General features: G+C 41.6%; 1 long non-coding RNA gene across 1 annotated transcript; it reads right to left on the bottom strand.

Annotated features, from left to right (window-relative positions):
* Positions 1-5,099: 5,099 nt before the first annotated feature.
* LOC141058953 (uncharacterized) lies at positions 5,100-7,286 on the bottom strand. The gene is made up of 3 exons (XR_012222354.1): positions 7,203-7,286; positions 6,982-7,073; positions 5,100-5,394 (listed from the first exon to the last, which is right to left on the bottom strand). It is a non-coding gene; the product is annotated as an uncharacterized lncRNA (long non-coding RNA).
* Between the last annotated feature and the right edge of the window lie 3,198 nt (positions 7,287-10,484).

The raw sequence follows: 10,484 nt of genomic DNA, 5'->3' as shown, positions 1-10,484 counted from the left end.
GGCATAAAACACTCACTTTGAAATGTTTCAAAATTTTGCGCAACTCAAAGTAGGGTAAAAAACTGTAACCTTCGATGTTATTAAGCAACTCCCAGTCAGTTCCGCAAAATGTAGGACGAGCTTGTGTGAGAATGGGTGTGGCAAGGCCCAGCCAGAAAATTCATGCCACCTTGGTGGCGGAAATTAGACTTGAATCACACCAACTGGAACAACATTTCGGTCCAAGGCTTGCACCATTTTAAGTTGTTCACTAGTAGGACAACCCCTTCTTGATAAACATGTTTGGCCACCATAAAATAGTAGAGCTTATACTCATCTATCGTGCCGATGCCATTCCCAGTCGCTCTCCCCGGGGCTCTCATGCAGTGTTATGATACGTGACGCTTGCGCCCAATCAGCGCTTGTGTCGCTGTCTCCGCGTTTGGACAAATCAAACATGAAGAGGAAGTCTGGGCTACAGCTGATCTCTGACTTCTCTTTATGTTCAGTTCGACAGGAGGTGGAGACAGTGACTCCAGTGTCGACTTAGTGCCGGGGTCAAGTTGCACCACTCTACAGTGTCACAACACCACATGAGAATCCTAGGGAGAGTGAGTGCTGACACCATAGGCATGTCGCCTGCACGGGAGGTGAGTATAAGCTTTACTATTTTATCTGGGCCAAGAGTGGGGTATGAGAAGTAGTTGTCCATGTAATGGAGAACTTCTTTAAGTGTTGTGGTGTGTGCCATGTGTGATAAATCTTAGGTTTAGAGTCCCATCAAAGAAAGGTCGCCTTGTTGCGGCTGATGGGCTCTCATGAATTGGCCAATTTACGTGTTAAGTGTCATCATTGTATGAGTATATTCTATATAGCAGTAATGCCATCCAAATTTCATATGTTCAGTGTTTCCATACATTTTATCTATTATCTATCTATCTAGCCATCTGGTCTTCCATCTCAGATCTATCTGTCTGGCTATCCACTTATGCAATGTTTTTTGCAGTAGATGCTTTTGGTCACTGCGCGGCTAAATCTCTGGCTGCATGGAGCATTTTATCACTCTCTAGGTGATTCAGAGGTCTACCGCATACTCCACTGGGGGAACACAGACCATGAATACCTAATGATGGCCATAAAGCCATCCTGTAGAGGAAAGCACACATGAAGAAACTTGTGCACAGATGGCCCGTCATTGCCGATTTTATTAATTACTGGTTCCACGGTGTTTGATTGGCCCATATGGGAGGCTCTTTTAGAATAAGCAGCGATTTCATTTCCGAACAATGAAAAACCCTTCATTAAGCAAAATCCTCTATTCCAGACACTTGGCCGCTACGCCTTGTAAAGCAGAGAAGTAGATATACACATCCACCAGACGTATTTCTCCTGAATGCGGTGTTGTTGTTTTTTTTGTTTTGCTTTACTTCAGCACAATCTCAATCCAGATGTGATTCACGACTTCTCTCTGAATTCAGGTTTTAATTTGCTGACTCCCTGCTGTAATATATTCTCATTAGCTTCTTATTAGTTTTCTGCTCTTAATTTTACCAGACCAGCAAAACGAAGCTTCAGAGGTATATAAAGCGGCATACGAGGGCTCCGGGGCAGGAGAGAATGTTCCTCTTTAATTGCAGTGGGGATTGCTAGGTTTTTCATAACCCTTTGTAAGCTCAAGGACCCGGGGTATGCTTGAAGATCCTTGTCTTCATTGAAAAATCTGGACTACACCCTTTGACTTTTATGCATTTTTTAAAAATAATATTAGTCCCATCAGGTGTCATAATGGGGTCCTTTAGGTCCTTAAAATTCCCAAGGCACTGGTATTACTGCAGCCTCTGCAGCCCCTTATTATGACATAGACATAGTGAAAAATATTCTACAATTTTCAGCATCTCTCATGATTTTTTTCTCCTCTAAAAGAAGGTAATAGCAGACAAATGTAACTCAAGTAGTTTCATTACAGACAGTTCTTGCACACACCAGGTCCTCGCCTCTGTAATGGCACAATCTTCACCTACCGAAGGTTCCACTGGTGGACACAGACCAAAAAGGACCACAGTATGCGCATGCGCTGACTCCTCGCCATTTTATTGAAAATGTATAACCAATAAAAATTCTCACTGCTCGGGCGTAGAATGGGGTCCATAGCTAGTACATTGTATAGTCGGCCACTCATTTGGCTTGTTGCACAGGATATGTATGGCTTATGACACCTTCATCAAGCAATAGCACTCAATGGCTGGGGGGATTCTGAAACCGAACCTATGGCGATCAGTTAATCGCAGAGATTCCCAGGATCCTTGGAAATTAGAAAACCCAGAATAAGAAAAGAAAACAGCATTTAGTGGTTGGAAAACGTCACATCAGCTCCAGTCTATTTGCCATTTATAGAGTTGTCAGTGGTAGACTGTAGGTTTTGGAGGCCTCGTTATAAAGCCACAGGACAGGAGCGGGACACAAACAGATGCTTGTAAATGTAATTATTAGCCGGTTTGTAGGACAGATATTTATTGCTTTGCTCAGCAGCTCCTATTCCTCGGCATATCTCCACTGGCAAGGTGGTATGGAGGTGCCAGTCACGTCTCTTAATTAAACCACTTCTCAGGAAGAACATCTGTAGCGCTGTATCCTCCACCGTTGTGTCTGAGCGCCTGTGTGCAGATCATTTGTATGCCATCAGCATCTGTTCTTCCTGACCTGGTTGCTTTCTTTTTCATCGTAACAGTCTGATTTTCTTAATGCTGAATATATTTGTCCACAAATAAGACGATCTCTAGACATTGCACGAGTGTGAACTCGGGCACAACCAGAGAGAACACCGATATTTATTCTATTTAATTTCCGGGAATCATCAATGACATCAAGGTAACACTAGAAAAAATAAACATTTTATTGATCTAATGACCCAAGTTAACAATATGGACACCTTTTCTTATTCTTAGAAGAGCAAGAACATTTCCACAAAATGTAAAATCATATTCTAGGAAAGCAAAGGTTTTCTTCAAGTTGAACCCAGAGTGGTTTTACAGGCTCGTTGCTCAAGTCTGAAGTCCCTTTATGTGACTGTAGACTTGTAAATCCTTAAAGCGCACACAGTCAGGATTATGCGGTGGCGGAGCCAGGAAGAAGCAGTCATGTGACCGCACGTTTCAGTCATATTCCAACTTTCCAACTAGCCGTGCCCGGCCTTGCTCAACTAGTTTGCATTGAGTGAGGCCGCGCACGTCTAATTGACATATGACTGAATGTATGACAATTGCATACTCGCGGTCACTTGCCTGCCAACTCCCATCACTGGAGAATCCTGACAGCATGCATACTACTTGCTGTCAGGATTCACATAGGGCAGTGACTGCAGACTTAAATCCCAAGAATAGACAGCCCCTTTAAATCTGTGTGCAAGATCTGTAGCAGAGTCGGCAACTTTTCATACCAGCGCCAGGAGCGGGCAGTCATGTGACCGCAAGTATGTGGTATGCATACTTTGGTCCACATTCTAACTTTGTAACTAGACGTGCCTAGCCTCGCTTAATTCATTTGTATTGAATGAGGCCGTGCACATATAGTTGGCACGTGATTGCATGTATGAAAATAAAATGCTTTCGGCCACTCGCTTGCCAGCTTCCAGCACTGGCATGGCAGTGGGGAATCTTGACAGTGTGCACACTGCATGCTGTCAGAATTCTCATTGAGTGACTGCAGACTTGAATCCCAAGCATAGACAACCCCTTTAAGTCCGTTTGCAATATCATAATAGAGCAGGCAATCTATCATGCACTATTTATATATTTATTTAGTGTCTTCTTAAGAATGAAGAACTTTTTGATTCTCAAGTAACAGAACCCAGTTGCATCTGTTACAAATGTGTCTTTCCTTATCTTCCTCTTGGCTTGGCATATCCTGAGATGAGCAATCAAAATTACCCATTTTACAAAAAATGAAAAACACGATTGTCCGATACTCTGTTAGAAGACATTTATGCTACTGCATATTATTATTATACATTTTTATAGCGCCATTTATTCCATGGTGCTTTACATGTGAAAGGGGCAAATATAGACAATAAACATGAGCAAAACAGGCACACACAAGTATGGAAGGAGAGAGGACCCTGCATGCGAGAGCTCACAGTCTACAGGGGATGGGTGAGGATACACTAGGAGAGGGTAGAATTGGTCATGCGGGGGTTCAACAGACTGAGGATTACTGCAGGTTGTAGGCTTGTCGGAAGAGGTGGATCTTCAGGTTCCTTTTGAAGGTTTCCGTGGTAGGCGAAAGCCTGAAGTGTTGGGGTAGAAAGTTCCAGAGTATCGGGGAAGCACAGGAGAAGTCCTGTATGCGGTTGTGTGAAGAGAGATAAGAGGGGAGTAGAGAAGGTGGTCTAGAGAGGATCGAAGGTTGTGTGTAGGTAAGTACCGGGAGACCATGTCACAGATGTATGAAGGAGACAGGTTGTTGATGGCTTTGTATGTCATAGTTAGGGTTTTGAACTGGAGCCTCTGGACAATAGGAAGCCAGTGAAGGGCTTGGCATAGAGGAGAGGCTTGGGTATAACGGGGAGATAGGTAGATTAGCCGAGCAGCAGAATGTAGGATGGATTGGAGTGGTGCAAGAGTGCTAGAGGGGATGCCAGAGAGTAGGAGGTTGCAATAGTCGAGGCAGGAGATGATGAGGGCATGCACTAGCGTTTTTGCAGTTTCTTGGTCAAGGAATGCACGGATCCGGGAAATATTTTTGAGTTGGAGTCGGCAGGACGAGGCAAGGGGTTGGATATGTGGCTTGAAAGAGTGGGCAGAGTCGAGGATCACCCTGATGCACCGAGCATGCGGGACTGGGGAAAGTAAAGCCATACATGTGTCTGTATGTGACTTTCTATAGGAAGTGCAAGGGTACAGATGTATCCACCCCTACCATTCTGAAAATTACAACAATTTCTCATAATTCTAACTCAATACATTATTCCTACTTGCTAACGAAACTCACAAAATTCACTGAACAACCAGTGGATCTCGAAATGTAGACATAGATTGCATAAATATTTCCCAACAGAGTATGACAAAATTATTATTATTTATTATTATAGCACCATTTATTCCATGGCGCTTTACATGTCGGGATGGGTATACATAATAAAAACAAGTACAGTAATCTTAAACAATACAAGTCACAACTGGTACAGGATGAGGGAGGACCCTGCCCGCGAGGGCTCACAATCTACAAGGGATGAGTGAGGATACAGTAGGCGAGGGTAGAGCTGGTCATGCAGCGGTATGGTGGATCGGTGGTTACTGCAGGTTGTAGGCTTGTTGGAAAAGGTAGGTCTTCAGGTTCCTTTTGAAGGTTTCCACGGTACGCGAGATTCTGATATGTTGTGGTAGAGAGTTCCAGAGTAGGGGAATGCCCGGGAAAAATCTTGTATGCAGAGGAGATAAGAGTAGAGTCGTGAAGGAGATCTTGTGAGAATCGGAGGTTGTATGCAGGTAAGTACTGGGAGACGAGGTCACAGATGTATGGAGGATACAGGTTGTGGATGGTTTTGTATGCTATGGTTAGGGTTTTGAACTTGAGTCTTTGTGTAATTGGGAGCCAGTGCTGGGATTGACAGAGGGGAAAGGCCGGCGAGTAGCAGGGGGACAGGTGGATTAGTCGAGCAGCCGAGTTTAGAATAGATTGGAGGGGTGCGAGTGTGTTAGAGGGGAGGTCACAGAGCAGGAGGTTGCAATAGTCGAGGTGGGAGATAATGAGAGCATGGACTAGGGTTTTTGCAGATTCTTGGTTGAGGAATGCACGGATCTGGGAAATGTTTTTGAGTTGAAGTCAGCATGATGTGGAAAGGGCTTGGATATGTGGCAATCATAATTTTTTTTTTAAAGTTGGTCATCTTGTGAAAAACAAGGAGGATCACATCTACATGAAGCATATATTGCAGTGGGGCAATTACAAGTAACAAACTATTTATCTTCAAGGCATTGATACATATAAAAAATATTGCAAACTATATTGGCCTATTCCTGATTTCCTCTTAGACTATCTAACTCCATAGCAACAAAAAGTAGATCCCGTTCTGAAGGAGTCTGCCAACTCGTGACTTAGGCTAGGTTCATATTTGTGTTTAAGTCCGCAGCGTATCATCCACATTCCCAAATGTATGCAAAACCGCATGCAAACGCATGTTTACGCAGCGTTTTTATCCGCATCATCTTATGCATGACGCCAAAAAGAACAGCGTTTGCAAGTGTTTTTGCATGTGTTTGCGTTGTTTATGCGCATGTGTTCGATATGACATCAGACAAAAATGGGCGTGTCTCATGGAATTTCTATTTACATTTTGAAGAACATGCATGCGTTCCCATAGACAGTAATGCATTTTTTTGATGCACTCATCCGCATGCGCATGACTGCGCATATTTAACGGATTTTTGCCGCTTCCAAAAATCCAACATGTTGCGTTCGCCGCCCCCCCCGCACACCGAAAAACAATGCATGTGTACACTGACGCATGTGAACTGATGCAAACGCATGACCCTGCGTACACCATGTTACAGATAGGGAAACATGATGCATACGGAATGCTGGGGATGAAACGCTGCGCAAACAGGCGCAAATGTGAAAACAGCCTTAGAGGGTGACCAGACTTTTTGCCCAAACTTATTTTTTTAGCATTGATTTTTGTACAGTGTGAATTATATCTGCTCCCATAACTGCAAAAAAAGATTTTCAAAGACCCTGTATTATATACATTGCAGTATGTATTTGGTGGCATTTCTCATTTTTACTTTTCACAGCACTGGCATTTGACAGCTCCTCTGAGAGCATACAGTATAAACTTTTCTACACCGTTACAGGAAGAAAGAAGTAAAATATGAATGAACTCTTTTTCTATATTTATTACTACTAATTTTACTGTATCTCTAATCTGATTCCTAATCTGGATCAGAATTATACATGGGATCTTTTCACATAGGGCCACAGATATCCTTCTGGACTCTCCTTCCTTACCATCCTTGCAGTGTTGGCATGTGGATGACAAGACGGTACCAGCGTTTTAGGCAGTCAGATCTTCGTCTTCCCAATGTCTTCAGTGCGAGTAACTTCAAAACATAAACAAACATATGGCGGCCCCATCAGGTACACTTAGCCAAGATGAAAGTTTTTATTATAATCATAACATTTTAATAAAAGACCACAAAATAGTAAATCATTACTAACGCGTGACACACCTGTCCTTCCATAACACTGGGTTTCGCCAAGCAGCTTCTTCCTTGAGTGAGCCGCATGTGTTTCATTGGGTTTTACTTTCCTTTTTTATAAAAAAAATCAGTGTGAACATATTCAGTGTTTAACATCTGTAATTATTACAACAAATATAATGACAATTACAAATCTTATACACATATTTTCATCATAAAACTAGAAAATTTAAGATCTACAATATAAAAATATACATAAATGCCTCGTGTACATATTATTTCAACAGTCCCTAATCGTAGTAATTAAATATATATACTGTATATATCAAAGTACAAAAATGCTGCTTCTTAAAAAGATGTTTACTGTTAAAAATAGAAATACACTAAACCCACTTATTCAATATACCGTAGATGAAGTAATAAATCAGCTGAGATGAACTATTGAATCTGCTTGAAGGGATTGTGCATTACACAGACAACTCCTTCTGAATCGCTATGTAAAATAGTAACACTTATACTCACCTCTGCTGCCAGCCTTGTTCCAGCAGTGTTAGCACTGACCTTCCCAGGGATCGCGTGACATTAATATGTCATGCAATCCCTGCAGCCAATCAGCTCTGGCTTCACTCTTCTCTCCTATTGACATAATTGGCATTCAGAGGAAATGAAAGTTGCCGCTGCTCTCTCACTTCTCACTTCCTACAGATGACTTGGTTTGACTGGAGACGGGGAGAGTGTAACCAGCACTGATTGTTATGTTATATGATCTCTGCAGCAAATGTCACATGATCACCGGGACTGCCAGTGCTGACACTGCTGGAATGGCGCAAGCACTGGAGGAGAGCAAATGTTATTATTTTGCTGGGCGCAAACATATAAATTGAGAAGGGGTTGTCTGAGTAGTGGACAACCCCATTACAAATAGAAGATACCCCAGCAAACAGCTGATTTTGGCTGCATAAACCTGATTCACCATTCAGGTGGATGACTCAAGTCTGTCTGAGTTGTTTTTCAATTATGGCTCATAGATAGGTGTGACAACACAGCATTGTATCTTAATTAACCAAATGTCCATTTTAAGCAAGCCAGGAGGAATAAACTGTTACCTATATGTTGACTTTTGAATTTTTGTGTTTCTTTCTGGTTGGTCAAGAAAACACAGACTTTAGCTCATATAAGTCAGTAATGTGGACTTGTAAGTTGAAATTTGATGTAACATATTGGCTGTAATCTTGGATGACTAGTGATATTTGCTGATGTGCTGATTATACATTGCCCAGGGCAGTAGTTTGTTGACGTGCAAAACAGAGGAATAATCAAACAATGTGAATTGCTTGCCTCACCATTCTTATCCTTTACCTATAGATGCTGGCTTGAAGGACAGTTAACTATAAAAAGAGGATATATGCCTCTGTAACATCATACAGATATGCATCCAGACATCCAAACAGCCAGAGATTCTTTAAAGGACAGCAGCCAAGACATCATGGCTCCATCATGTGGGATACAGATTTGTCATTCTACAGGATGCCAGCTTAGGGGACCATGACCCCAGCTGAAAGAATACATATCTGCTACATTGACCATCGCTGAACATTGAATACATTTGGGGTGCTTGGGATTTGGAACCACTGATCATTTGAGCCCCATGGATACATTTGTGAAAGCCAGGAATGGGACCCATCAGTCACCTGGCTCCATGGAGATGTTCGGAGAAGCCAGGTTGTGACCCTCCGGTCAATTGGCCTTGTACATCAATGGACTTTCATTTTCCTAGGCTTGTCCTTATCGCCTCTCTGTGTGCGTGCCACAGGTGGGGTAGCTGGTACTGGAAGACCTGAAGTCACAGCTGCTCTTACCTCGATGAGTCAGCTGAAAGGTGAGAATCTGTAATTTTGCACCGTCTTGGGTATTTTGCTGGGACTGTTCTATGTGTTATTTGCCTGTTTTGTGATTGAGTAATGTATTGCCACACTGTTTTACCCTCATCCTTTATTGTCTAAGTAGCGTTACACCCACGTTAAGAGGAGAGCGGGTATTCGGTGGGATGATCTTTGGTCCATGTGGTTTTTTCTAGGGGACCAGTGTGCCCGCTGACCCCCCATGTCTCCATCATATGGATTCCAAGGGGGAAACCCCCACTCTACGACATCTATGAAGTTGAGGCGCATCTGTTGGACATCACATAGAGGCCCTTTAACAGTATCTTCACAAAAGATCATTTCCAATAGAGCATCAATGTTGAATCTGCTTAAGAGGAGACACCCAACATGGACAGCATGTAGGACTAATAAATTACTATTAGGTCGTATTTGGCTTAGCCAAGTGTTTTACTAAGATTTTAAAATACAAATAACCGAGCTAAATCTATAAAAGCCATGGTTTAATTAAAAGAAAAAAGTTTACAAGCAATAAATAATACATCAATTTCCACAACGTTCAGTGTCCAGCGGCCATACGTATTCTTTTTAATTTTGCATTTCCTCCCGTTCTCATTTCTCAACTGCGAAAAACATAGTGCACAATAATTTAGAATCTGGAGAAATTCTCTAGGACAGGTATTGATATTTCATACAACACAACTACATTTGTTTTAAATTATTCATAGGAAATAAGAAGCTTCGTGTCCCCACAGGACTCTTAAAAGTTAATTGTCTGAAAGTAAGTTGAAACAAGTTTACGGAGGAATTTAAAAGGGAATTAAAGCTTTTAATTCTAATAATGTTGTCCATTAGTGACCAGACAAATATGGAAGAAAGAGAAATATCTGTCTCAGATATTTTCATTGCAAACACAGTATTAGTCCCAGTGCCAGTGCCTTACCCAATAATAACTTTTAGTTACATAGTGCTAACATATTCCGCAGCAGTTTACAATACAGACGATATATTAATCCAAAAATGGTACTTCAAGCAAGCATATATACCAAACCAGAGTATATTTACTCCAGAGAAAAGAGATCCAATATTAAAAATCTAGTTTATTCCAATATTAAAGAAGACATACGAAAAAAATAAAAACAGAGTGTCTCCAAAAAGAGATGTCACCACAACGTTAAATTGAATGGACCACAAGACTGTAATTCATATGGCAAAATATCATAACAAAAAATACCATAAAAAAATGGCTATGATAGGTCATACATATGCCCAAGTATATTATAACGTGAACAGTGCCTAAGTAGAGCCATCAAATTTCAAACATATATAAGTCAACACTATGCCAAGGTATTGTACCAATAAAGTGGACTCCATAAATATCACAAATATGCCAGGCATTAACAATTCAATTTTGAATAAAGAAGATATTCCA

Source organism: Dendrobates tinctorius, unplaced genomic scaffold (genome assembly GCF_039654945.1).
Source record: "Dendrobates tinctorius isolate UK_male_01 unplaced genomic scaffold, ASM3965494v1 ptg000222l, whole genome shotgun sequence".
In the NCBI taxonomy this organism is placed as follows: domain Eukaryota; kingdom Metazoa; phylum Chordata; class Amphibia; order Anura; family Dendrobatidae; genus Dendrobates; species Dendrobates tinctorius.
This window is presented reverse-complemented; position numbering and strand designations above follow the sequence as displayed.